At 43.2% G+C, this 26436-nt stretch overlaps 1 long non-coding RNA gene across 1 annotated transcript; it reads right to left on the bottom strand.

Moving 5' to 3' along the window:
* Positions 1-238: 238 nt before the first annotated feature.
* LOC122929162 lies at positions 239-2205 on the bottom strand. Its single transcript, XR_006387965.1, has 3 exons — positions 2139-2205; positions 1708-1799; positions 239-287 (listed from the first exon to the last, which is right to left on the bottom strand). It is a non-coding gene; the product is annotated as an uncharacterized LOC122929162 (long non-coding RNA).
* Positions 2206-26436: the final 24231 nt, after the last annotated feature.

Genomic DNA, 26436 nt, shown 5'->3' with positions numbered 1-26436 from the left:
GCCTATATCACAAAGGATCATGGTGTCACTAGGATTAGTGCATTTTTTTTCTCCTTTCCCTTGCTTGGGTTTCTATGAAATTTCCCCAAGTATGTACTGTCATACGAAAATGAGACTGTGATCCTGACTATGGGCAAAGACCAAGAGTACATTCTGTGCACAGTGCAGTGGACTATGTTGGTGCTCGGTGCTATATCAGGATGATACAATATATTTCGGGTTACCGGTGGATGATGCCCTTAGAATGCAGATATTGAATTCCACACACAAGTTCTGCGGCGTAGAATCTGGTAGAAAGGAAAGAAAGAGGAGAGAATAGTATTTAGTGGATGATATAGTCTCAGAAATACACAATGCTCAGTAGACCCAACCGGCTGAATTTTATTTTATTTATGACTGGAGTTTATGTTACTATTATGGCCCGGTGGGACAACTGCACTTATCGTTCTCTTCATAGCACATATGTACCTAAACCTGTTATATTCTGAATATATAAGATTGTTTTATGTTAATATTGAAGACATACTTCCAATAATATAGAAATTATGGAATTGTTACTTCCTTCAAATTAGATCATCTTCATGCTGTTTTGAATTAAAAAAAAGTCCTGGTATATGTAAAGTATCCATTACCTAAAACATAGTGTAATATATCAGCGGTGGACATATCACATGTATAACTTATCCAGCTGCACAGAGGCCAGAACATAGAGGGCCACAGTCACCTGGAAAGTGACTTTGTGCTACCTATTAGACTGCCTATAATGGACTGTGCTAATGAATATAATTAGGAATGAACGAAGCAAGCTTTGCTCAAAACTTCAGTTTAATTCTGTCGGAACGGAAGCCGAGTTCGTTCTAAGTTTTAAAATGGTTTTTCAGTTTTAAAAGTCAAATTCCGAAGTTATTCACCGAATTCTCATGAGACTTCGGGAATAACTCACTTTGCCTCGTCGGAGGTCATACATTTTAATGCTGTAAGGAGACGGATCTCCATACACCATTAAACCGAAGTTTTGATCAAAGTGACTTTGAATCTAGGACCTGAAGCTCGCTTCGCTTATTCCTAAATTTAATGATCAGGTATTAGTGGATTAGACAAGGTCAGAATGCAGGTGAGTATGAAGATAAAAATTACATAACACGACTCAGCACCACTTACACTATATACCACTTACTCTAGTTTGGGGGTGTTTTACAGCTGACAGATTCCCTATAAGATAGAACACTGTATCATAATTGCAACAGACCAAATGAACAAATATTAGGTGGTATAAACTTAGACTAGACAGCCTAAAGGTCGCCAAATTATTTATCCCGCATCAGTCACTGTGATAACTCTGGCACATTTTTAGACTGTCTAGTCTAAAGGTGGCCACAGATCTTCAACAGCTATTGGCTGAACACTCTTTTGCTGAGAGCTACGGTATCTCTTGACTCCCTCAAACTCATACACGCTCAGTTTGGCCAAACTCATATGTGTTGTCAATTGTGAGAGAGGAGAAAGCTTCTGCCAGACACCTCTGATGGTGTCTGGCATCTGTTCTCATGTGTTTAGGGGATCCTCATATACGTTAGATCTTCTCCCGGCAGGTTCAGCTGACAATAGCTCATGGTGTACGAGGCCTTAAGTTTACACTGTCTAAATCTTAGATAGCATTAGTAAATCTGTCACATAGTTGTACTGTTTAGGCTTTGACTACTGTACCTTGCACTGGGGATGTCAAGACGCCCCTTCCTCCGCAGGAGTTGGTGGAAATCTCCACAGGTGACATATTCCATGCCAAGTAGAACAAGCTCCTGTCAGATGGATACATATTATATATATATATTAGATATCTGTTAAAGTGGTTGTAGAGTTTACATATTTACAGTAACCAGCAAATTCATCAGCCAAGACATAGGCCATATGGAGACAGTCTGGCTTCCTCTGATGGTCCCTGTATAACAGATCATTAAGCCACTTAATCATGATAATATAGTTGTGTAATTACAGTAATACTGTGACTTTCCTCTGCTTGTTCTCTGTGTCTGGCATATTCTATGCATGCATATGTAGACCATGCAGATATATTGTGTAAGACATTACATTTCAATGTTTGGATAACTTTACATTATCATGAAGGGCACATTTCTCACCATTTTGAAGCACTCATTAAGAACTACATCCATAGGGAAGGGGAGGACAGTAGTAGATTTTAGGACCCAGTTGGACCACTCCTGGTGCAAGTAAGATGTTCCATAGACTTCAATAACCCAAAGTCAGCCCCAAATGTTTTAGGCACATTGCCTGGTCCCCAGGGTTTGTCCAGTGTTGCCATAGGTGGTGCCAGCTACACATACAAGAAGCAGGACATTAAAACACCATATATATAAATATGTATATATACATATATGTCAGTGCAGTTTATGATATACTCATGAAGTAGTCACAATTTTACCTTGGTCTGGAATGCAAATGAGCCATGAAGAAGGAAGGGGCAGCCAGATGCAAGTTGTAACACTCGCCGCTCCACCATTGCGTGCTCTTCTCCTTCAGCAAGCAGGTCTCTCTTTGTGATGACTTTTACAGCAAATTGCTGGTGGGTATACTTGTCCTCTGCCAGCACCACCTAGAAAAAACACTTCTTACTGGACAATCTTCATAAGTGTGGACAGGGAGCAGGAAAATACCACCAGTGCTGCTATATATACATATAAATGTCAGATTATGTAAAATGGGAACATTAGCGATAGTCACATAGATGTGGACCGGAAGAGGCCTGTGGCCGGCATCGCTGGCAGTGGTGGGAAGTCAGGTGAGTATCTTTTTTCTTCTTTGTGTGTCAGGGAAAATAGTATTGGGGCAATATGGAATTGGGATGGGGGCATTATAACTACAGGGGCTACTATAAGGTCTAGGGGCTCTGTAAGGTATAGGGGCAATACAGGGGGCCCAATAAGGACTAAAGGCACTATAAAGTCTAGAAGCATCACAAGTGGGCAGTATAAGGTCTAGGGGCACTACAGGGGGCACTAAAGATATGGGAGCAATACATGGACAGCACTGTAATGACTGGGGGTACTACAAGGGGTGCTATAAGCTTAGAAACAGATGTCTAAAGCTTAGCCATACGTATTCCTTCATCCACATCCTCTCCCATCCCCGGGCTAAGCCTGTGTCATTTTCTAACTGTACTAGGTAAACTAATGACAATGTTTCTGATACAAGGCCCTAGTCACATGACCATGTGATGGCCATGTACATTTTGCGGACCACAGACCGCGAATCTACAAAACACAGGCACCAGTTGTGTGCACCCTGCAATGCGGTGCGGACCAATGGACTACAATAAGTCTGCAACACTGAAGATCCTCCCAAAAATAGGACATATCCTATGCAGGGACCCAGAAGCACATGAAAGCAAAGCTCCCACTCATATAAAGACATATTAGGAAAAAGGTCAGTTAATCTAAAAAAGGATTCAGGGGAATTAACCATTTGTTTCAGAAATATATTATGAAATTGATCAGCACAGAATTGTTTATCTATTATATTATAAGTACCCATTAACCCATGAATAGCCCTGGTCTACCACAAATAATGCTATAAACCTCTTCACTATCCTAAAACACCAGGGATATTAGGTGTTTACTCCTAAAGGGAACATTACTACTAAACACTAATGCCAAAATTCTGCCACCTCTGCTATGTGCCTCTGGTGAGGTAGCACCAGTCAGAAGCCCTTGAGGGCGGCATGATGCTTCTGACATTACTTAAAGGGTCATGTCTGCTTTATTAGGCAAACAATATGCTTGTAGTTTTATGGTTTCTTACCTTTCCAAAACGTCCCCGACCAAGCACATGATGGAAAATGAATCTCTGGATGTTGTTAGAGATGGTGCTGGTGGGGTGGGATGGCCGACCATTGCTGTTTCCTAATTGACAAATAAATAAAACACAAGATTAGAAATTAAATTACTATAGTATGCTCCTAATGATTTGGATTTTATTTTTAATCTTAGCAGAAAACTATTAGGGGCATTTATCAAACTGTTGTAAAGTAGAATTGGCATAGTTGATTTCACCATTTTTGACAGCTCATTTGCTATGGGCAACTAAGCCAGATGTACTTTACACCAGTTTGTTAAACGACCCCCATATGTTTTGCTCAGTTTTGGAATATGTCGGCCTCTATCCTTAGATTAATGTTCACATTATTTATCTTGGGAACACGTATTTATCTCTGTTGTTGATGAGAGAATACTGATTACAATGTGCTGTTCCGTTGAATATTCAGGGTAAGGCTCTATTCACACCCAGGTTAGATGTTCTGTTCAAAGCCACATCTCAGATTCTGTGAAATATGACGGGAAAAATATAACTGCTTGCAGTGCTCTGACAGCTGGGGGGGCTGAGTGAAGACCCCAACACCAGCCTCTTTGTACCTACGAACATTAACATCACTATACACTGCAATACAGAAGTACTACAACGTTTTGTACAAGCTATCAAACGATCGCATGGGGAAGTGAAAAAGCCATAAATATTTTTTATTAACCTTGTCCCTTTTAACATATAAAAATAGTACAATAGTACAATGCTCTGCAATTTCTGGCAGCCCCATAGAGAATGACTTGAGTGGCAGGATGCATGCCTGACCTGTCGTTTCATCAGATTGGCGGAATGGGACCCATGTTCTCATGATTGATGGGGTCCCAGTGGTCGCCCCCACACTCCAGCAATCAGTTAGTAATCACCTATCCTGTGTATGGGGATAACTTCTAAACTTGACACAACCCCTTTACCATGATTGAGCATAATGTAGCAGACTGATCAGCCATGATCAACTGTGGCATTACTTGATATACAGATGTATATAGCGTTATTTTGTCACCAGTTGCACCAGGATGGTCACTTTAACACAATTTGGTATAAAACTGTAATGAGTTTTTCTTGCGTTAACACGTTAAGCGTTTCTAAATAGCAGTGGCTACATCTGTAAATCAGATTTTATTGAGATGCTCCCCCAAATAAAGAATATGTAATATCACTTTTTTGCATTTCCATCAATAATTAATAAACTCATCAGGTTCTAATGTTTTGCCAGTCTAACTAATACTGATGCTATAAAGCTATGTACTGGGGAAAGAGGTAAGACTTATAAATATTGCCCTGATTGGAAAGAACTGTTCTTCATCACTGTCTATAAGTGACGGGGCCACAAGATGACTCTAACATGGACGCATAGAAGTATGTACACGAGAAGCTACATTTCATGGTGTGCCCTATGGTAAGCTGCAGTATATCATTATTTACCTAAGCCCCTGGAGTTCTCCTCTTCTTTCTTGCTTGAAGAGTTTTCTCTTCTCCTCTTGGCTCCGTTTCTTCTGTCAAGGACCTCCTTTTCCTCTTCCTGTTCTTCTCTCTTGCCTTGGTGATCTGTCTTTTGGGAGACGATCCCCTCTTCAGAGCCAGTTCTCTTCTCTCCCTGGCTCTTCTTGCTGGACGATTCCTCATCCTCCAAAAATGCGATTCTCCTCTTCTTTTCTCTCCTCCTGAAGACCTCCTCTTCGCTATCCATTTTCTTGCTTTGCTGAAGGCAGCTCCGCTCCATCCACATCCAACGCCAACTGTCACTCTCTAACTGCCAAGTGCCAAGGTTCCATTTACCCTCACACCACTGGTCATGTGACTAATACCTGACTGATCGCATTCAGATATATGTCTATATAGATACATGTAGGATTTAAAAAAAAAAATTGCCAGTGATAAAAAAATAAAAATAAAAAAGGCACTAGGTCAAGGTTACATTTGGAGTTTCACTAAAGTGGTTTTGCAGTGGGGCAATTGAAGCATCCAGATGTCTCATGAGGTTAAAAATAGATGTAATATAAATCATATCTGCACTTTGCAATTAAAAATGATGCATTTTAGCATTTTTCAAAGTCCCATCTTTATCTATTGTAGTTTTGCTGTGTTTATCCCCATTTTGAAATGCACATGTACCACCTGATAGCGGTATTTACACGGATTATTGAAAGCAATTCTTGGCCAATTTCTATAACTAATACTTTAATAAAAATCCAGCAGCATCTAAAACCCCATGTTTAGTGATCGGCAGCTCTTTATTTTCCAAAATTTTCACTCTGCATTGTGACGTAGCTTTTTGCACTGCAACATTGTCTGAAGTTGTAACTTTTTTTTTTACTCGTTTTTTTAACAAATGAATAAAAAAATTTAAACATTCGGTGTACAATCATGACATTTCAGTTTGACAGGCTATACATCTTGGCTTGACATGTATCAATCATTACAGAGGATCCATTGTAATACAAATACAAAGAAAAAGGGAAAAAAGCAGACACCCATAGATATAAATATTTGAGTACTTTAGTGTTTAGAAGCAGAGCAACAGAAACAGATTGCACTGGATATTGCATGTGTGGAGAGGAAAACTGTGATCCCCAGATCTTGTTGAATTTGGAATCGCATCCCCTATGTTTATATACTACGTGCTCATGTGAAATGATGGCGTTTACCAGCGCCTTCCACTGAGTGATACATGGGCATCTATCCCCCGTCCATCGCAAAGCAATTGCCTTAAGTGCCAAAAATAACGACTCACGTAAAAATATTCAGATGTAGTGAGAATATATGGATTCATCTAGTATACCAAAAAGGCATACATTTGGATGGGCAGTGAGTGGGAGATTTACCAAGTTAGCGAGACATTGAGTAATCTCGTACAACCGACAAACTTGTAGGTCCTACAGGAGGTGACCATGCTATTTTTATTAATTATGTAAAGTTCAGGGGTCTCTAGGACCAAAGCATGGTTTGATACACCTCTCTGACTGTCTTGTAATCTTTATTTTATAAAACATATACTTTTATTTATTTCACTTTAAAATCGCTGGGACTCTAACTCAAAGGATTAAAATTCCTCAGGAATTAGAGAGGTGGGACTGTATGTTTTTTATTATGTCCTGTGTATCCATTTTATCAAATACTCTTTGAACTGTATGGGGTGCCTGATATTTTCTCAGGCCAATCCCTCTTACCTATCGTCAACTGTTCAATATCTAAACACAAGCTGTATATTTAGCTGTGTGTAGTTTCCCATTGGAGGGGCCCTACCTCTCTAAGTCCGAACTAAAAGCTGTGCCTGCATCCCAGGTATGACAATACCTAAATACTTAAAGTGAGAAACTATTGGCAACTCTTAAATATAGTCAGACCAGTCTGCAGCAAATAATGGTAGAAAAGAGGACTTGGTCCAATTAATACAACACCCTGAGTATCAGCCAAAATCATTAATGATTTCCATGGCTCGGGGATTGTATCTTCAACACGGGACATGAACAGGATCAAGTCTTCAGCATATAATCCAACCCTATCCTCTCTATCTCCCAGAGCTATGCCCTGGTACGTATATGTGATCTTGTCGCAGGCGAATTGCGAGAGGTTCTATGGCCAAGGCAAACAGCAGGGGAGACAAGGGCACCCCTGCCCAGGTTAAAGTAAGTGAAATTAATGCCATTAATTGACACGTTGGATCTAGGGCTCCTATAAAGAATACATACCCAATTAATGATGGCTGGCCCAAAACCGAAACGTCTGAGTGTACCAAGCAGATAAGGTCATTGAACTGAATCAAAGGCCTTAGCCTCGTCGAGAGATGCCAAGGCCCATCGTTGTTGCTGTCTAATCCCTATCTGGGTGACCACCTGTACACTACTGATATTTTCTGTTGTGGACTTACCTGGCATAAATCCGTATTGGTCTGGATGGATAATACTGAGGATGCATTTATTTAATCTAATCGCCAATATCTTAGCAAGAATCTTATGATCTAGATTCAGCAAAGAAATCGGGTGATACGACCCACAATTAATTGGATTCTTGTCAGGTTTGAGAATGACCACAATTGTGGCATCACATAAAGATGGTGGTAATGCATCAGTTGAAAAGGCTGCTGCATACATTTTCCCTAAGGGATCTAAGAGCATTTCTGAGTATTTAGTGTATATGTACTTCCAATGGGATGCCATCGGGGCCTGGGGACTTCCCATTATCTAAGGAAGCAATAGCAATAGCTATCTCCTCATTAGAGAGGGGAATCCAGTAGGGTTGATTCATCTGGGGATAGTTGGGGAATCTCCAGGTCATGAAGATAAAGGTTTATATCCTCGTGAGTAGTAGTCACCTGGGATTGATATAGTTCCTGATAGAAATTCCTCTCTTGGAAGCGGTGGGCAATGGCTGTCGCCTTGTCCTTAGACAGTATACACAAGACTGCTGGGCACTTTTAATTCTTATGTACCAGGTGGGCCAGCAATTTGCTAGATCTATTGCCCAGCTCAAAATATGTCTGTTTGGTAAAGAAGAGTTTTATTCTGTGCTTTCTCCTTCAAGAAGGCAAGCTATTGATGACCCTTAAGGAGCCACACCAGCCTCAGAGAATCTATAGGGTTGGCAACATAAGCCGCTTCTAAGCGAGCACAATCATCAGCAAGTTCAGTCTACTCTCCAGACTGATGATATAGACATTGATATAGAGAGTTTAAGGCAGCCTCCAAGATACGCTTTTAAGGTTTCCCATAACAACAATGGATCCCCCAGTGACTCATGGTCGGTCAAAAATATTGATAGCTGTTTGGGTATCTGATCGCTAGATGTCAGGAGTGTGAGCCAGCGTGGGTGTATTCTCATGGAGGTGCTAGGGTGATTCACTGAGACAGAAACAGTAAGTTGTATGGGGGAATGATCAGATACCCCTCTCACCCCATATTCAATGGTAAGGACTTTAGCACATAACATGAAGTTGCCTAGAGCATAGTCAATGCGGGACAGTGACTGATGGTTGATGGAGTGGCAAGAGTAGACGGCAGCACTAGGGTGTCTATTTTGTCATATATCCACCCACCCAACCGCCTGCAGCAGGTTAGCAAGCGGAGTGGGGATGTCAGAAGAATTAAGGGGATTACCCATTGGGCAAAATTTAACTGCTAAAGGGGCTAATAGCATATTACAGTCACCCATACATAACGTCATAGCCTGGAGAAAGGCAGCGGCAAAAACCACAGCTTGATCCAATACAGTCCATGGAAGTGGGAAAGGGAGGGGGAGACATAGACACTAGTGTTGATCGAGCATATTGATCGAGCATACTCGGCCGAACACCAGTTCGGCTCAAACATTGTGATGCTCGGCATATCGAGGTGTTCGGCCGAATACCGTGTGTGCTCGTGCACGATGCTCGAGTCTCCTCCCCACACGTTTGTTGGCTGCTACGCAGCCAAAAAATGTGCAGGTAATTGCTGCCACTCACTGTAATGCCATAGCCATATTGGTTACTGGCATTACAGTGATTGGCTGGCCGAAACGCGTCATCAGGTGCTATAAAGCACTCTATGACACGTGGTTCGCCCAGTCTTAGTCAGGGAGAGCTGTGCTGTAGAAGGGACAGATAGTGTAGGGAATTTAATTTAGTTTTTTGTTAGGCAGGGTTGGTGTTAGAGACCGAAAAGTCTCTAACATCTGGCAGCAATATATATTTTTAGCGCAACCTGCACTAAATAGCTGGCAATTGTTTGGCCGCTGCAGACAGCGACATTATCTGTGCTACATCTCCTGTGTAACGTGTGTGCAGCCTAAAAAAAATCTGTGACATCCAGTGTTCTTTTTCCATAGATGGTGTCTGCTGCGGACAGTGATATTACCTGCGCTACATCTCCTGTATAATGTTTGCGCATCCTCAAAATATCTGTGACATCCAGTGTACTTTTTCTGTAGACACTGCGGACAGCGACATTATCTGCTCTACATCTCCTGTTTAACGTGTGCATACTAAAAATATATGTGACATCCAGTGTACTTTTTCCGTAGACGGTGTCCGCTGCGGACAGTTACATTACCTGCGCTACATCTTCTGTATAACGTTTGTGCATCCCAAATAGCTGTGACATTCCCTGTAATTTTTTATTAGCCGCTGGTGACAGCAGCGACATTACCTGCGCTACATCTCCTATATAACGTTTGCGCATCATAAATATCAGTGAAATTCCCTGTAATTTTTTATTAGCCGCTGGTGACAGCAGCGACAATACCTGCGCTACATCTCCTGTATAATGTTTGGACATCCTAAATATCAGTGACATTCAGTTTCATTTATTTGCGCATACACTTACAAAACCTGCGCTAATGTACGTGTGACATACTTGCAAGCATATATACCATTTAATATGCAGAAGACGAGCAGTAACAGACAAGGAAGTGGCCGTTAGTGTTGAGCGGCATGTCTCATATTCGAATTCGCGAAATTTCGCGAATATTCGAAAGAATATTCGTAAAATATTCGCGAATATTCAAATTCGTTATTATTTCGCTTATGCGATAATTCGAATTTTCGCATCGCATAATACATATTATGCAATACATTTAACACTCTAACCCGACAAGCGTCACTTCACTGTGTTGTTAGAATATACCATCGGATCTAAGTTTTCCGTACGTTCGTGAAAACTCAGTTCCGATGGTATATTTTAACTAACTAGGGTTAATAGCATTTTTCAAAAATTCGCCTATTAGCTGGCTGCTAGATAATTCGCCTATTCGCTATATTCGTTTATTCGCTACATAACCACCTAAAATAATAAGTGTGATGAGATTGTTCGCGCCAATATTCGCCTGTGCGCTAATAAAATCGCCTTACGAAGATTCGCGCCTCAATCACTTTCTAGGCAATGTGAGTAAGATCTGAGCTTTTGGACTTTTGGGAATCAATCGAGATACAGTGGGGGGTGATGACAGTAGTTGACAGAGTACAGATCAATGTAATCTGTAAGGTGGAAACTAAAATAAAAAATACGAATATTCGTAAATCGAATTTTACGAAGTTCGAAGTATTCGCGAATATGGTGCTATACTATATGAATGCACAGGCCTTTGCCTCTGTTCTGGCGACAAGTGTAGATATTCGCATGTGCGCTAATAAAATCGCCTTACGAAGATTCGCAACTCAATTCACTAATGTATGAATGCAGAGCCCTTTGCCTCTGTTCTGGGACAAGTGCCGATATTCGCATGTGCGCTAATAAAATCGCCTTACAAAGATTCGCGCCTCAATCACTTTCTAGGCAATGTGAGTAAGATCTGAGCTTTTGGACTTTTGGGAATCAATCGAGATACAGTGGGGGGTGATGACATTAGTTGACAGAGTACAGATCAATGTAATCTGTAAGGTGGAAACTAAAATAAAAAATACGAATATTCGTAAATCGAATTTTACGAAGTTCGAAATATTCGCGAATATGGTGCTATACTGTATGAATGCACAGGCCTTTGCCTCTGTTCTGGGGACAAGAGTAGATATTCGCATGTGCGCTAATAAAATCGCCTAACGAAGATTCGCAACTCAATTCACTAATGTATGAATGCAAAGCCCTTTGCCTCTGTTCTGGGACAAGTGCCGATATTCGCATGTGCGCTAATAAAATCGCCTTACAAAGATTCGCGCCTCAATCACTTTCTAGGCAATGTGAGTAAGATCTGAGCTTTTGGACTTTTGGGAATAAATCGAGATACAGTGGGGGGTGATGACAGTAGTTGACAGAGTACAGATCAATGTAATCTGTAAGGTGGAAACTAAAATAAAAAATACGAATATTCGTAAATCAAATTTTACGAAGTTCGAAGTATTCGCGAATATGGTGCTATACTATATGAATGCACAGGCCTTTGCCTCTGTTCTTGCGACAAGTGTAGATATTCGCATGTGCGCTAATAAAATTGCCTTACGAAGATTCGCAACTCAATTCACTAATGTATGAATGCAAAGCCCTTTGCCTCTGTTCTGGGACAAGTGCCGATATTCGCATGTGCGCTAATAAAATCGCCTTACGAAGATTCGCGCCTCAATCACTTTCTAGGCAATGTGAGTAAGATCTGAGCTTTTGGACCTTTGGGAAACAATCAATTATATGTGTACTGTAAAAAAAATTCGCTTTTCGAATATTCGCACTCAACACTAGTGGCCGTGCTGCTGATGGCCCAGGACATCACTCTCGAAACCAGACCACCCTGATCCTCCTTCCTCCCACCATGGAGAGTCTGACCAAACAAGTGATCCCACACTTGGATATTCCGAGGAGCTCTTTTCTTGGCCATTCCTTGATTTGGGCCTCTCGCCAAGCCTGCTTGATGAGGGACATGAGGAGATCGTGTGCACCGATGCCCAAACTCTTGAGAATCCACAGTCACGAGAAGATGACGGTGGGGAATGGCAATTAGTATTTCACGAGGTGGATGATGATGATGAGGCACAGTTGCCAATAAGTCAACGGCAATTACTGTCTCAAGAGGTTGATGATGAGGATGAGACACGGTTGTCAATAAGTGAGGTTTTTGTTAGGTCAACAAGTCAGGAGGATGACCAGAGTGAGGAAGTGGAAGAGGAGGTGGTGGACGATGAAATCACTGACCCAACCTGGGAAGGTAGCAAGCCCACAACTGTTCCCCGGAGCACCCCCTTGCAGCAATCTCCCTTGCCAAGGGGTAGGTGTTACGTGCTTTTTTGTGGAAAGTGCGTACGATAAAAGAATTGCCATTTGCAACCTGTGCCGTACCAAAATGACGTGAACACTAGCACCTCACCACCACCAGCATGATCCGCCACATGGCATCAAAGCACCCTAATAGGTGGGCTGAACGCCTAAAATAATTCTCTAGGATGCAGGTGCCTATATACCCCTATCCACCAATCCAAAGAACTGGGACGGAACATATGCACCCGTAGTTCGGCATAACATGCAAATTAAGAACACAGTGATGCAAAACAGAAAGATAAAGTGATTTTTAAAAACATGTACCAGTAATGTAAGATTAAGACTTGTATAGGGGTGTTCATCTGAAAAATCCAAAAAGACTCTCTAATAAGAAGTTTGCGTTTTCGATCCCCCAGCATGCAGGTAGAGAGACTTACTCCACCCCCTGCACACTGAACTGGGGAGTGCTACCTCCACGAAACACTGCAAAATGAAGGCTAGCTGCAGAAACATCTAGTGAGATATATCAGATAAGTGTTTTCTGATACAGACTTTCAATTCATTAGAAGTGCAGCCTATGTATTGTAAGTTACATATGTAACATCCCAGAGTTATGTTACTAAACTCTTTTTCCCCGCTACTATTTGTTGGTAACACGTGCCTTGTCATCTAATGTGATATTATTTAACATTCCTCACAAATGTGCATATTCTAAGCCTGTTACATGTATTTGCTGTAATTTCCATGTACACCAGCAGGTGGCAGCAATGTGTCAGCAGGACCTTAGTTCAGTTTAGCATATCTAGACTGGAATAGTTTATTCCAGTTTAGCTCCCCCCTCTTTGAGGAGGTGTGGAATGTTCTCACATCCTGCCTCATGGGGAGAGAAGGAAGTGATAGTGAGTGTGCCAGCCACCCCGGCTAGAGGAAGGCTATGCAAGTAGGAGCTCCCAGAAATAGGGATCCAAAACCAGGATCTAGTCTCGGTTGAGACCAAAGATCACCATTCCCAGTCTGAGCCCTTCAGCCTCAACTGGTGACAAGCAAGTAGCCATCTCCAGAACTCCAAGACGAACCATTCCCTGTGAGCATAACTGTGAGTAACTATCCAGAGACCAGGAGAAGCCAAATCCCTCCTCAGCTAGTCAGTCCCATACACAGCAGAAGATAGACAGAGCAGAAGACAGATTCCGGCCATATTCTCCAGGCACATGATAGGAGCAGAAGAGATATTGATCCCTGCCATATATTGCCAATACTTGCTGGGACCCAAGACTATTGCTGTATCTCATGTGGATTAACGCTGCCTCCAGTAAAGACAAGTTGAATTATATTTCAAGTCTGGATCTCATTCATTGCTACCAAGTTCCTCAATTATTCCTACTAGCAACACTCATTTATTGCAATTGAGCCAGGATCCAGGAGTCCAGCCGTACCAAGGTAGGAGACACCGTTAACACTATACCTACTACTACACAGAGACATTACCCCACTCTGGCATTCCTCACCTGGTACATGAGTTGCAACACCTTAAAGGGCCCTGAGATTGTACCCTGCGCACGCTGCAATTAGCGTCACGAACAAAAAACAATAGACTTCTATATCCATATCCGGACCTACTGCTTAATTTTGGCGTCCGCCTAACCGTACCACGGTCCTGCTCATTGCACATATTGTACAAGGAATGCAGTACATAGCTGGTGTTGCAATTGTCTAATATGAAAAAACTGTCCACTAGCCGTTGACTGTATCTCCTGTTGAACCTGCATGTATTGGCAGCAAATGCATTTAAAACTGCCTGAATACTGTAACCATGTAAGGGAAGCTTTCTTCCTCTAAGTGAATAAACTGGGGCTAAGCTTCTGTCCTAGGGTAGGCACACGAGGTGCCACACATCTAACCCCACATGAAGTGACTTTTGACCAGTGTTGATCTAACTGCAGTAGAGCAAGATTCTTCTTTATTATTTTACAGATTTGTGATTATTCGCTACTATATCTGGTAACAAACACTGGGACCTGTGTACCTGCCTTATCAGGCTGATTGCTCATATATGTGAGAAAGCGGCTCACCCTCTGGTTACACTGGATAAGGTGCTCTATCTGTGTGACTTCACCCCATCACAATAAAAGTAATTAGATAAATGAAATGTAGTTGTAGATAGGCACACTTCACCTGGAATAACTCAGAGACCTGAATGTCCTTAAATACTATTTAATAGATATTCCCCAAAAAATATATAACAAAACAAAAAGGCGCCCCAAAATATTCATCGGAGGATCCAGACGTGTGAGGTGGGCCGCTGTAAGAAATAGCTTATGAATCAAATATAGAAGCATAGAATGAGGAAAATAAAGAAAAAGGGAAAAGAGAGAAGAGAGAAAAAAACATATGAGAAAAGAATTCAATACGAATGATAGGATATACTGTATATAGATCTATAGACATAGAGTAGATATGAGTAGTTAGACATGTGTCTACTTTGAACTATCTCCTTATTTTTCCTGTATTTCCCAATTTTTACGTTTATCTTAATTTTATTTCATTTTAATAATTTTTTTTGCCAATTTTTTATATTTTTGTATGTTTACAATCTGGTATGATTATTGGAATAAGTCAATTGTCATATACCTCCATTAAATGAAATGGGAGGTAACTAAATCTAAAAAAACAAAAAATAAATAGGACTTATATTTGGTCACGGCGAATGGATGTCGTATAGCTGGACTTCTCCATAGCATTTGACACTGTACCGCATAAAAGGTTAGTATATAAAATGAGAATGCTCGGACTGGGAGAAAACGTCTGTATGTGGGTAAGTAACTGGCTCAGTGATAGAAAACAGAGGGTGGTTATTAATGGGTCACTGTCACAAGTGGAGTACCTCAGGGGTCAGTATTGGGCCCTATTCTCTTCACTATATTTATTAATGATCTTGTAGAAGGCTTGCATAGTAAATATCTATTTTTGCAGATGACACTAAACTGTGTAAAGTAATTGACACGGAAGAGGACAGTATACTACTACAGAGGGATCTGGATAGATTGGAGGCTTGGGCAGATAAGTGGCAGATGAGGTTTAACACTGACAAATGTAAAGTTATGCACATGGGAAAGAATAATGCAAGTCATCCGTACATACTAAATGGTAAAACAGTGGGTAACAGGGGCGGACTGACCATTCTGGCACTTCGGGCATGGACCGAGGGCCCACGGCCACTAGGGGGCCCGCCAGGAGAAATCCTCAGTGGGCCCCTGGGATTACAGATAGTTAATGATTAGTGTCACACACACTTAACTTTAGCAAGTGGCGAAGATGATTTGATCACCTCGCCACTTCTCTTGATATGGCTGCTGCAGCGCTGCCCAGTGCTTCCGTTCCCCCACTCGTTGTGCTGTTTGGGTGACCTTCCACCATGGTGGGCCCGCCTCCTCATAAGTGCCGTGCCTGCCCTAATCTCTGGCTGCATCCCTACGCACGCACAGGCTGTCAGGAGGGTACCTCTGAGTCTGTTGGTGCTCCTGCTGGTGTGTATAAAGTCTGGTCTGATCTCAGGAAGGTCCCTCTACTGCCGCTATTGAGTATTGAAGACAGGGCTGATGTCAGGAGATTCCCTCTACTCGTGCTGCTACCGGAGTGTATGAGGATAGGGTCTCATCGCAGGGGGGTCCCTCTGGTGGTGCTGCTTCTGGAGTGTAAAAAGTCTGATCTCAGGGGGTCCCTGAAGTATATGAGTGCAGGTGTAACGTTACATTACCCTACTTCGTGAGATTTCCCTACCTCGTAACTTCCGGTCGCCACAGGGTTTTGTAACAACAACCAATAACCACGTACAATACATTCAGATACTCCCACACAAAATCCTCCCCTCTGCCTGTGATACAATTACCCCACAAAATGGGTTGGTGCGATTTTATCACAGGCAGGAGAATACACAGTGTCTTCTGTCCTGGAGACAACCGAGGAGTAAGTCAATTATCTCTCAGGACAAAGGGAAATCGCCAATACACACGTGGGGACAATAGGACAGACATCACTACTCAAATATATAATGTCTCACCCTTTACAGTACACATAGACATTTAACATATCCCAAAATGGCACGAATTAGACCAGGTGTTCAAAAGTTAGTAAAAGGCCTTTGTGAACAAAGGAAGCCGGGTTGATGAGAGGCCCATAATCCTGGAGCAAGAGGCTGGTAGCCAGGCCTCTCCACCACCCAGTGGCGAGGTTGGTTTTGTCACAGCCATTTTTTCTGGTGAGGCTCTCCGCCACACGCGCAGTGTCCCAGTGTCCAGCTGAATTCCACAGTGAGATTTCCCTAAACCGTTGTTTTGCGCATGCGCAGATCGGCACAACTCCGGCATGTCTCCTCACGTCATTTCCGGTGTGACCGCATGTTACGAGGTAGGGAAATCTCACGAAGTAGGGTAATGTAACGTTACACAGGTCTGACCACAAGAGAGTCCATCCCTCTGCTGCTGCTACTATTACTCTTTTGCTTGGCTTCCTTTTCCTTTATTTTCTTCCCCAGCACCCCTCCTACTGTTTGTTTCACTACAGGAGCTTGCCTAAATCCTCCCCTCTAGTGGGATACACTTAGGTAGCTGCTGGCTAGTGGGGCTATGTCTATGTGTTTGAGGAGACAGTCAGCAATGATCTTCTGATCCCATCATCATCAGATAAGGAGCTGACCCTGGATTTTCAGGAGATCCCTAGTATGGACAGTATGCTCCCAGTGCAGGGGCGTAACTATAGGGGAAGCAGGGGAAGCGGCTGTTTTGGGGACCTGACCCAGAAGGGGCCCATTCAGGAGGAGGAGGACTAAAAGATTTTGTCAGGGCCCCCTCAACAGTATTACACAATGAAATTATATCAAGTGACAGTATAGACAGTGTAGAAAACGGATGGAACAGCTGCCGGGCCTGGTCTGAGAGAGCGATCTTTACTAGCCACAGAAGTGGGGGAGGCATGAAAGGAAGGGGTTGCAATAAATATTACTGGGGAGGGGGGCCCCATTCAAGAATTTGCTGTGGGGCCCAGTCATTTCTAGCTACGCCACTGTCCCAGTGCCTGCTATAGACAGATCAATGCAACACCCTTCCATCACATCTCCTGAGAGGTATGCCAGTGTCCACAGATGTCCTCCTGCATGTATCCTGACTTGCCCCTGGATTGTCTTCTGGATGACTTCTTCCCTCCCACACAATGCCCTTTATGTCTGTGCAGAGTTCTCAGCCCCGCCCTATGTCTCCACCATCCATATGGGATCCCTGCTGTATGATGTCTCTCATTCCCAGTCCCTATTTGTGTCCTCATTACCTCCAGGCTAGTAGGGTTTGTGGATGTGATTAGGCCACTTAACTCTATCTGCAGCTCACTATTTACCCTCCATTTCCATTGGCTGCAGATCAGTGATGGCCAGTTCACTGTGTTCACCCGCGAACACATGCGGGCTGCCATCCTAAATCACAAGTCTGGTGAGGCACAGGTAAACCCTTACCACGAGCGCCACGAGCCGGTCTGAAACAAATACGGTCACGGGAGCAGGCAGTTCCGAGAACAGCCCTATGAAGGCCCCCAGTGGCTGTTCTTGGAACTGCCTGCTCCACGGTGACCGCATTTGTTTCAGACCGGCTTGTGGCGCAGGCACAGGTAAGGACTTACCTATGCCTCGCCAGACTTGTGATTTAAGATGCATCACTGCTCTGTTCTCTGACATGAAGGAATTGTTGCTGGGCTGCCATTACTGGAAGGGTTAATCACTGAGGCACACACTGTCACTGTCATCAGGCCATAGGACTGTCTCCTGTATGATACTGTACATAGGGTTGGATTGTGCAGGGAATCCGCTTACTATGTTGTACTGTATATCCTGCACAAATTACAAACACAGCTCTACTACATCTGGGTGTGATTAACAAATACTGCAGTGATGCGCCATAAAAATCATCTTTTCAGCCTCTTTTATGAGGAGATGGGAGAGTAGTGACCCTGCTCCCCACTCCTCCTGTCACCCCACTAGTGACCCTGCTCCCCCTCCTCCTTTCACCCCACTAGTGACCCTGCTCCCCCTCCTCCTTTCACCCCACTAGTAACCCTGCTCTCCCCTGCTTCCCCTCCTCCTGTCACCCCACCAGTGACCCTGATTCCCCTCCTCCTATCACCCCACTAGTGACCCTGCTTCCCTCTCCTCCTATCACCCCACTAGTGACCCTGCTTCCCTCTCCTCCTATCACCCCACTAGTGACCCTTCTTCCCTCTCCTCCTGTCACCCCACTAGTGACCCTGCTTCCCTCTCCTCCTGTCACCCCACTAGTGACCCTGCTTCCCCCTCTTGCTATCACCCCTCTAGTAACCCTGCTCCCCCCCACTAGTGACCCTGTGGGTTCCTGTACGGAGAGGAGTCTGGCTGGAGTGTGGAGAGGCCTAGCTGAGTGTCTGTCCCTGTGTGTGTGTCTGTGTGTGTATCTCTTCCTGTGTGTGTGTGTGTGTGTGTGTGTGTCTCCCTGTGTGTGTGTGTCCCTCCCAGTGTGTGTGTGTGTCCCTGTGTGTGTATCTGTCCCAGTGTGTATTTGACTGTCCCAGTGTGTTTTTCCTTGTGTGTATGTGTCTCTCCCTGTGCGTGTGTCACCATCACCATGCCCACAGTGTTCCTATGTCTTGACGCAGCTGCATCAGGACGTTCTGTGTGGAGCAAGAAGAAGATGGAAGAGGAGGCAGCGCCGCCAGCATGGAGTCCATGGGAGAGACACAGGGAGGCACACTAAGGACATAAGTAACACTACCACATGATCTACAGTACACTAGTGTTATCTGTGGTTTTACATAGGACTGCAGGTAACACTACCCCATTATCAGCACTAGTGTTATCTGTGGTTTTACATAGGACTGCAGGTAACATTACCACATTATCAGGACTAGTATTATCCGAGTTTTTACATAGGACTGCAGGTAACTCTACCACATTATCAGGACTAGTGTTATCTGTGGTTTTACATAGGACTGCAGGTAACACTACCACATTATCAGGACTAGTGTTATCTGTGGTTTTACATAGGACTGCAGGTAACAGTACTACATTTTATGTACTTAGATAGCCATCACTGTAGTATCGTTATCTGTATTGTTACATAGGACTGCAGGGGACATCTACTATATTATCTCTACTCAGAGAGTTATCACTGTATAGGGAGGCCCACTGAGACTTTATCGCCCAATGGCCTACATGAGCCTGGAGCCGGCGCAGTGTGATATGTGGGTGGAGCTGTGGGTGGGTGTGGCTTAATGGTGGGAGGGGACACAGGGGCCCCATAATCTCCTATTGCCCGGGGGCCCCATGAGTTGTCAGTCCGCCCCTGCCACCTATATGTTGACTTTGTTTCCATAATTTTGGTGCATGATTTGGTGCACAGGTCAAATTAAGCTACATCCCTTCCAATAAGGCATACCCCTTTGTTCTCCAAGACACCAAAGTGTCTTAAAGTGTCTAAGACCCTTCATAAATGCAGTACAAAGCATGTACTACACTTTTTTTTTAAGGTGGGGGGGGGGGGGGCAAAAAAACTGGAACATTAACAGTAGTAAATCTTCCCCAATGATGATACTCTGACAGGTCACTATCAGCAACGATGAGCTGGGGCCTCACATCTTCAGACCTCCAGAGCACTGTTTACTACACACAGCTGCACCAAAGCAATATCCCCATACCACAGGCAGTAAGGGCTTTTGCCATAGATGAGTGTTACCTTGCTAACAGTGCCATCACTCTTCTTATGGTCCTAAACAATCTATATAATGCTGTACTTTATTCTTTCTCTGAGGATGGTAACTGGTGGGGGGTTTAGTAACTAATGAACACCAAACATTAGGAGATGGAAAAGAGGACGCACAAAGTGCACTGGAGTATAACAATGGCTGGGTGCGTCCAGTATACTTCTCTATTTTGCCAATATAAGACATAATAATCTTGAGCCTGGAGGTGGATGTCCAAGTGGAAGAGGAGGCAGACGTTGCAGTGCAGGCTGAAGAGGCAGACGTGGCAGTGCAGACGTCGAAGTTGGACGTGGCAGTAAAGGCGGACGCAGGATTTGAAAATTACAGCAAATACATGTAACAGGCTTAGAAAATGCACATTATTGATGATGTGATATTAAATGACACAAGATTACAGTACAAATACACTTAATAGATTGTAGCAGGGTAAAAGAGCGTAGTAACATAACTCTGGGATGTTACATTCCCCCTTACTTTAAGTTAAGCCGCCCTCGGCTTTAGGAGGGAAGAGGAACCAGCTCTGGGGTACCCAATAAAGTACAAAGTGCTGCGTGAATTACATATAATGACATACAAAGACAAAACATATAACAGCTTTCCCCAGGCTCCTGCCCGCTAGAGTAAGGTGTCCAACACACAGTTTCCTTCTCTTGGTATAACCAGTGAACCTAAATACTGCACAAAGCAAACATTACTGACTGACTTTTAAATGTTCTGGATCCTTTAAACACCAAAGAAAGCATGGGGGGGTCTTTACTCTGTAGTCCCACCATTATGTAATGGAATGCCCGCAAATGAAAGGGTGGCTTTATCTTGTATTCCCTTTTCTGCACCAAAGCCTGAGAAATTTGGCTTAAAGCACGATCACTATGGTGACTTTGGGGTAGCTAAAATAAGGCTCTAAGGTTTGAGTGCTCATACTTTAGACAAAAGGCTCAGAAGGGGAGGTATTTATCGTCTCCGTATACTTTTGGCAATGTCACAGGAGGAGGGTATTATAATCCTGTCGCTCTCCTGGAAATAAGACACCTCTTATACGTCCGTATGAAGACAGTCTGTATAAGTCTGTTGCATAACAGGCAAACTGGTACTTAGTGCAAAAATATTACAGTATGAAAATCACAAAGAGCTCAGGTATCGTTTGAGTCTTTTCTTTGGGTGCAAGTGTTACCCGTGTTTGTAGTGGTAGTGCAGACTAGTGCCACGATGCAGCCGACAGCGTCTGTTTTAACAGAGGAGAGACACGACATGTGGCTCAGTTGATGTCCAACTTTAATATCAGTATCTTGTAATAATATACAGAAGAGAAAATAGGCAACCCTATAGGTTAACATAACAACAATTATATTCCATCTATAGTTATAACACTAACCTGTTTTAACAGAGGAGAGACACGACATGTGGCTCAGTTGATGTCCAACTTTAATATGAGCACCAGGCCCTAACTCTCCTCAACCAGTGTAATCATGTTAGAGCTCCCTCTAGTGACAGCCTTATGTTTTTGTGCTGTTGGGAAGTCTGAATTTAACCCTGTCACACACTCCCCCTGTTTTTTTAATAAGTGTCTCCTGACATTTATGCATGGAAGCAACCATAGTTCAGATCATCGCAATCGGCATATGTTGCTGGCAAAAAGTATGAACATGAGGGTATATAGATGGGCCCCTCTACCTCTGGGAAATCACAGTGCTGTTCGATCACATCTGCATGAACATTCCATTTTTGGAAAGATGGTTTTCCCAGGGTCTCATATGTGAATATCTTCTTCGGTATTCTTGTTCTCTGAGAATAGTCTGATTGTCGTGGAGGACTGTCATGTCTCTGTTCTTCAGGATCATTTGGTATAACTGCATCCTTGTCACACCATGAATCTACTTGTTGTGAGGATGGTGCTACAGACCCTTCTGTAAAGTCTATGGGCAAGTCTTGGACTTCCTCATCTAATGAGCGATGGCTTTTCAGTTGTTCTTCTGCAAGTTCTACAGGCAGGTCTTGAACATTTTCCTCACGCATACTGTGATTTTCCCGCTGTTGTTGTGAGGCATTGAGATCCCTAGGATGAAATTCTTCAGCCTCAGCTCGTAGTTGAGGAGTGATACCTTGCTCACTGTATTGAAACAGTTCAGGACAGTAGTAATACCCTTCATCTGAAGAATCTGAGTCTGTGCTTTCTGCATTGCTGTTAACTTCAGGTCTAGCTACTGGTCTGGTGTGAATCCTCTTCCCTGTTTTTCTTGGTGTGTTTTCCAGAGGTAAATCTCTGACAGGAAGCAACAAATTGCGATGAATCACTCTTGTTGGTTTATTGCCTTTTTCTGATTCAACTTTATAAATATGTTCTGGCCCTATCTGTTCAACCACCCTGTATACATCTTTTTCCCAGTAAGTGCGGAGTTTCCCTGGCCCTCCCCGCTCTGACAAATTCCTTACAAGAACACGGTCACCAGACTGAAGAGCGACTCCTTTGACATGCCTGTCATAGTACTTTTTCCCCTTTTGAGATGACTTTTGGCTGGTCTCAGATGCAATTCTATACGCTTCCTTCATTTTCAAAGCCCATTTCTCAGCATAGTCTTGAGGTGAAGCTGCTCCGCTTCCATTATCCAGGTCAAATATCAGATCTATTGGTAGACGAGGTGTCCTACCATATAGCAGGTAGTGAGGGGCGTAGCCAGTTGCCTCATGCCTGGTACAGTTATATGCATGGACTATGTGCGGAAGATACTCTTTCCACTGAGTTTTCTTTTCTTCTTCTAACGTCCGAAGCATTTGCAAAAGTGTTCTGTTCAGTCTCTCAACTGGGTTGCCTTGTGGGTGGTACGGTGTAGTCCTAGAATGGGCTATTCCTGACAACTGTCTCAACCTTCTAAAAAGGTGGTTCTCAAATTCCTTGCCTTGATCGTGATGTAATTTTTCAGGATATCCAAATACAGGGATGAAATTGTCAAAAATCTTCTCTGCAGCTGTTTTTCCCGCTTTGTTGCGAGTAGCATATGCCTGGGCAAAACGGGTGAAATGGTCCATGACTACCAGTATGTATTCATAGCCACCTCTGCTCTTCTCCAGGTGAAGGAAATCTACTGAGACAAGTTCAAAGGGAGCACTTGTTTTAATAGCACCCATAGGTGCCCGGTCTGGTACTGTTGGATGCTTCTGTTTGAGACAGCTACATCTTTTAGTGACATAATCTGTTATCTCTTTCTGCATGAAAGGCCAGTAAAATCTTTCTCTTGCAAGCTGCATCACTTTATCTGCTCCACAGTGGCCCATGTCATTGTGTAAGTATTTCAACACTATTGGGGTTAGTTTCTCTGGAACCACTATTTTGTTCTGCCGTAGTAAAATGTCATCTTTCACACTCAGTTTGCCCCAATCATGTATGAGTTGTTTCCCTCTCCTTCCCAGGTCCGTTTTGTCTTCCCTTGAGGGTACGTCCTTCTTCAGTTTCAGATCCATCACCACTCGAATATCTTTGTCTTCTGCCAGAGCAGTTTTGAGCTTATCCTTTGTAATAATTTCCTGAGGATCAATAGCTCGAAATTTTTCTTCAACTTCTGGTTCTAGGGCTAGTGACATGGCCCAAAGATCTGCTTCATCAACCCTTGCATTGCTTCCTTTCCATATAGCAGAGATAGTCTGTGATGGAATCACCTTTGTAAATTCATCTTCATCTTCGGCCGTATTCAATGGCATCCTTGACAGAGTATCAGCATCTGCATTTTTCTTCCCTGGTCGATATTTAATATCAAAACAGAAATCAGCTAACTCCCCTACCCATCGGTGTCCCACGCTATTTAGTCTTGCTGAGCTGAGGACATAGGTCAGGGGGTTATTGTCGGTAAAAACAGTGAAAGTCGAAGCATAGTACAGATAGTCCCGGAACTTATCACAAATGGCCCACTTCAAGGCTAAGAATTCCAGTTTACCTGAGTGCAGGTGATAATTTTTCTCGGTGGGTGTCAGTGTCCGTGAACCAAACCCAATAATACGTAGTTTATTCTCCTGATGTTGGTACAGCACTGCACCCAACCCATCCTGTGATGCGTCAGTATGCAAAATAAATGGCAGGTTAAAGTCCGGATAAGCAAGAATTGGGGGTTTGGTTAGCAACGCAATTATCTTGTCAACGGTTTCCTGATGCTTTGTTGTCCATTGCACTGAGGTTCCTGAGGGTAACTGTTGTGTTCTTCCTGCCTTTACATGCAGCCTCTCCTTCGCTAAATTATTTCTACTTGTCTTCTTGGATTCTTTCTTTGTCTGCAGCAAGTCATATAGAGGTTTCGCAATTCGGGAGAAGTTTTGTATAAAGCAGCGGTAATAACTCAAGAACCCCAGTAGTTTTCTCACATCTCCCACTGTCCTTGGTGTTTTCTCTCTGACTGCTTGAATTGCTTCTGTATCTTTTGGGTCCAGTCGAATCCCATTGCCCGACACAAGTCTTCCTAGGAACCTCACTTCTTTTTTGAAAAGTTCACACTTATTTGGTCTCAACTTAATCCCATATGTACGCATTCTCTGAAAAATCTTTCTTAAACTTTCAATATGTTCTGGAAAAGTCTTAGAATAACACAGAACGTCATCAAGATAAGGTGAGCAACATTCATCTCTCAGACCTTCCAGGGTCTCTTCCATACACCTTTGGAATGCTGCTGGGGCATTCATCAAGCCAAAAGGGATCCTCACCCATTCATGTAGTCCCCATGGTGTACTGAATGCTGTCATGTGCCTTGATTCTTTGGAGATAAACCCTTGATGGTAAGCACTTCCCTGATCCAAAATAGAGAACCATGAGAATCCACTCAGATTATCTAAAAGATCTTGAGATCGTGGTAGGGGATGCCTATCAGGTACAGTCTTCTTATTTAATTCTCTGAAGTCAATGCACAGTCTCAAGCTGCCATCTTTTTTCCGTACACATACCACAGGTGAGGAGTAAGATGATTTTGACTTGCATATCCACCCCCTCTTCATTAGCTTCTGTATATAATCTTTTACTTCCTGATATAAGGGTTTTGGTATGGAATTGTAGGACTTCTGCACTGGTATCTTGTCTGTTAAATTGATCTGCAGATTCAGATTAGGAATACACCCAATGTCTTCCTCCTCTTTTGCAAAAATGTCAGCCTCCTCCCACAACATCTGCCTAGCAAGTGTCTGCTCCTCTTCAGTGAGATGCTGTAGATCTACTGGCGGATTCCATTTCTCGCCTTTTAAGCTTTGGGCATTTGCTTGCATCATGGATATTGTATTCCTATTTTTTTTTTGTGTCGTTTGTTTTGCAGGTTTAATCTCATCCACAGGGATCTCTTCCATAATTGGGTAGATCATGCCTAACACAGTCCTTGGTTGAATGTATACAGTATGTTTAGTGGTGTTCTGAACGGGAATCTTTATCTGTTTTGTTCGTCCCCTGTGTATCTTCACAAGTGTAGGGAATGCTTCCAGACCCTCAAGACATTGACTGGGCAATAGTGGCTCAAACAGCACTGTTTCCTCGCCAGGCCAGGGACCAACATTACACCGAATCTCACATGATTTCCCTTTCAGGACCCTAATGCTTTGACTACCTGTATATATGCTACGTACCAACTCGTTATCTTTACTCATGGGTGACAATACAAGACCCACCAAAGCATTTGCTTTACATTTTCTTACATGTAATGCCTCACTTAATAGTATGGTGACACTACTTTGATCAGAGTTACCACTGTCAGCATTTTCTTTAATCAATTCTTCAATTGCATTGAACCCTATAATTGGGGTAAAGGGGCAATGTTGGCTAACTAACATGGGTACAACCATAGTTACCTTTTCTCTATTATTCTCAATTTTTAGTTCAAGCTCAACCCATCCATCATAAGGAATAACAGACCCATTTGCCGCTTTAATTGTTAAGCATTCGTTTTCTCCTAACAATTTCCCAATAGGCTGCACTGTAGCGTGCTGCTGGTATTGTTTTATCCAGCTTGCAGCCACAATACTGATTTGGGACCCTGTGTCAACAAGTGCTTTTGTGGACACACCTCCCAAACTGCAAGTAAGCAAGCATTTATCCCCTATCAGCCTGGCTACTTTCCTCCTGTCCCCACTCTTTGGTTGGAGGGGCATTTCACTAAGTTTTGTGACTGTCTGG

This window comes from Bufo gargarizans, chromosome 2, assembly GCF_014858855.1.
Source record: "Bufo gargarizans isolate SCDJY-AF-19 chromosome 2, ASM1485885v1, whole genome shotgun sequence".
Classification (NCBI taxonomy): Eukaryota; Metazoa; Chordata; class Amphibia; order Anura; family Bufonidae; genus Bufo; species Bufo gargarizans.
The sequence above is the reverse complement of the archived record's forward strand: the minus strand, read 5'-3'. Positions and strand labels throughout refer to the sequence as shown.